This window comes from Schistocerca nitens, chromosome 3 (assembly GCF_023898315.1).
Source record: "Schistocerca nitens isolate TAMUIC-IGC-003100 chromosome 3, iqSchNite1.1, whole genome shotgun sequence".
Classification (NCBI taxonomy): Eukaryota; Metazoa; Arthropoda; class Insecta; order Orthoptera; family Acrididae; genus Schistocerca; species Schistocerca nitens.
The window spans coordinates 723194338-723197891 of record NC_064616.1 but is presented as its reverse complement, the minus strand read 5'-3'; the positions used below and the strand labels follow the sequence as shown (position 1 = coordinate 723197891).

The 3554-nt window shown below is 47.2% G+C and overlaps 1 non-coding gene across 1 annotated transcript; it reads left to right on the top strand.

The window, feature by feature from the left end:
* Positions 1-1285: 1285 nt before the first annotated feature.
* Positions 1286-1360, top strand: Trnai-uau (transfer RNA isoleucine (anticodon UAU)). The gene has a single exon. It is a non-coding gene; the product is annotated as a tRNA-Ile (tRNA).
* Positions 1361-3554: the final 2194 nt, after the last annotated feature.

Below are 3554 nucleotides of genomic sequence, written 5' to 3'. Positions count from 1 at the left end.
TAAATTTGAAACGCGCAGCTACACGAATCTGCGTTTCGAAGAACTCTTTGGGCTTGCTAACACGTCTTGTAACTGAGGCAACAACTTGCGACACAATCGAAAATATGCACTCCTACCCACGAAAAAAAGAAAGGGGGTCGTGATTCACCTGGTATATTGTATGCAGCGAAGTGTTGCTGTAGCTGCAGGCGATACTCCGTCCATTCCTCATGTTGTGCATCAAAAGAACGGAAAGGTGGAGAAGGCGGCATCTGGCCGCTGTTGTTCTGTGCTTCAATCGTGGTAGTTTGCTAAGGTTGCTGTACATCCATCAATCTGCCAACAGTTTTCAGCAAAGAGATAATCTGTTGGCTCTTAAACTGAAAAAAGTGTAGTGAGGGACTGCTCTTCTGAAGTTGCCATACCGTATGTGGTGTCACGGCGACACCACACTTATAGGTGGTAGCCTTTAAATCGGCCGCGGTCCGTTAGTATACGTCGGACCCGCGTGTCGCCACTATCAGTGATTGCAGACCAAGCGCCGCCACACGGCAGGTCTAGTCTAGAGAGACTGCCTAGCACTCGCCCCAGTTGTAGAGCCGACTTTGCTAGCGACGGTTCACTGTCTACGTACGCTCTCATTTGCAGAGACGACAGTTTAGCATAGCCTTCAGCTATGTCATTTGCTACGACCTAGCAGTTACTATATGTCTTCTGAACAGATAATATTGTGAATCATGTACCGTCAAGAGCGACGTCATCATTAATGGATTAAAGTTAAGTATCAAACTAATTACGCCCGCTTTCTGAATTCTAATTCCTTGTCATGTTCCAGACCTCACGTCATTATAGTCCTTCCCTCCTCACGCCAGCCTGCGTGAGCTAAAACGCGTGCATTTCGGCCTCCTCTAGTAACACGGTGTTGGCACTTCTGCCAACACAACACCATAGACAAATAAACGTCACCTGAAACAGATGATAGGTCCGCACACAAAAAATTCTGAAAGCATTTAATGAAATTACAATGAAATGAATACCCCTAGCTGCATACAGGCGTTGATATGTCAACGGGGGCCGTATCCATATAAGTATATAGTTCTGGCAAAACCGACCATGACCTTCCTCTTCTGTGCGGATGCACACATATTACCCGAACTCTTACGGGACTTGGTAAGAGTGTCTTCTACGAGTAATGAGTGTGCTGGGTAGGGACACTACGAATGTAGTGTGTGGACATACAAGGTGAGAATGTGGGTCTCGCGGGAGGTGTGCGCGAGATAGTCCCAGCAGTCACACTATCCTATGTGCCATCGGTGGCTCAGATGGATAGAGCGTCTGTCATATAAGCAGGAGATCCCGGGTTCGATTCCCGGGCGGGGCACACACTTTCACTTGTCCCTGTTGATATATATCAACACCCGTCAGCCGCTGAAGGTGTTAATATATAATTCTAAATTAATTGGTTTCCCACACACTAAACAATGTGGAGAGTATCATCCAAATAGTGGCAATATATGTTAGCGCACTGAAAGAAAATATATTTATTGTGGGCGACATTTTAGCTGAAAAAACCGTTATTACTGACTAGGAAGAAAAACAGTAACTAGTTTTTTTCCAATGAAATATAGTGCAAAGTTAAGGATACAGGCGGTGGTATATGTAACATTGTAGAAGATGCCAAGGCAAGTTGAGCGATGAAGATTTTATAAAGATTCGACAAAGGAAAATGAAAATGCTTTGAGTTGTGAGCAAACAGATAGGTAGAATTGGAAATCTTGGAAGTGTCTGAGGCAAGACAAAAGGAAACTAACATTCATGCATCATGGCAGCTAGAATAGAAATTGTTAAGGATAGGAAATGAGGAGAGACATATGGTCATACATTGTGTTACGCTAACAATAAGAACAGGTTATTGAATCAGGAGAGCAAGAAGGCTGTTGAGGTTGTTCTTTGGAGAAATGCTGTCACATTTAAAGGTTTTGAGCACTGTTTCCAAGTGAAAGACTACAAGAATTTTCTTATTTAGGACCCATCCTCTCAGCCAGAAGTACAGAAAAGTGTCACATATCTCCTTAGAAAAAAGTTGCTCCCACATATGCCAACCCACGGATACTTGTTTCATAGAAGAATGACATAATTCAGTGCCGCCTGGATGCAAGTAAACTAAATGTTAAGGTAGAGGCAAAGATATTTCTTGTGAATTTTCTTTTGTGTATATTTTATAAGTTGTATACATTGATCAGACAGATCATTATGACCACCTACCTAACTGCCAGTATGTCCTGAAGCGTCATGGCATGGAAGCAATGAGGCCTTGGCAAGTCGCTGAATGGAGTTGGCACCACACCTGCACAAGCAAGTCACCTAAATCCCGTAAATTCCGGGGAGGGGTGCGATGATCTCTGACGTCATATTCAATCGCATCTCAGATGTGTTCGATTGGATTCAGATTTGACGAATTGGAGGGCAAGCACATCAATTGGAACCCACCATTATGTTACTTCGAACCACCCGATCAGACTCTTGGCATTGTCACATGGCGCATTATCTTGTTGAAAAATACTACTGCTGTCGGGAAACAACATCGTCATGAATACACTCCTGGAAATTGAAATAAGAACACCGTGAATTCATTGTCCCAGGAAGGGTAAACTTTATTGACACATTCCTGGGGTCAGATACATCACATGATCACACTGACAGAACCACAGGCACATAGACACAGGCAACAGAGCATGCACAATGTCGGCACTAGTACAGTGTATCTCCACCTCTCGCAGCAATGCAGGCTGCTATTCTCCCATGGAGACGATCGTAGAGATGCTGGATGTAGTCCTGTGGAACGGCTTGCCATGCCATTTCCACCTGGCGCCTCAGTTGGACCAGCGTTCGTGCTGGACGTGCAGACCGCGTGAGACGACGCTTCATCCAGTCCCAAACATGCTCAATGGGGGACAGATCCGGAGATCTTGCTGGCCAGGGTAGTTGACTTACACCTTCTAGAGCACGTTGGGTGGCACGGGATACATGCGGACGTGCATTGTCCTGTTGGAACAGCAAGTTCCCTTGCCGGTCTAGGAATGGTAGAACGATGGGTTCGATGACGGTTTGGATGTACCGTGCACTATTCAGTGCCCCTCGACGATCACCAGTGGTGTACGGCCAGTGTAGGAGATCGCTCCCCACACCATGATGCCGGGTGTTGGCCCTGTGTGCCTCGGTCGTATGCAGTCCTGATTGTGGCGCTCACCTGCACGGCGCCAAACACGCATACGACCATCATTGGCACCAAGGCAGAAGCGACTCTCATCGCTGAAGACGACACGTCTCCATTCGTCCCTCAATTCACGCCTGTCGCGACACCACTGGAGGCGGGCTGCACGATGTTGGGGCGTGAGCGGAAGACGGCCTAACGGTGTGCGGGACCGTAGCCCAGCTTCATGGAGACGGTTGCGAATGGTCCTCGCCGATACCCCAGGAGCAACAGTGTCCCTAATTTGCTGGGAAGTGGCGGTGCGGTCCCCTACGGCACTGCGTAGGATCCTACGGTCTTGGCGTGCATCCGTGCGTCGCTA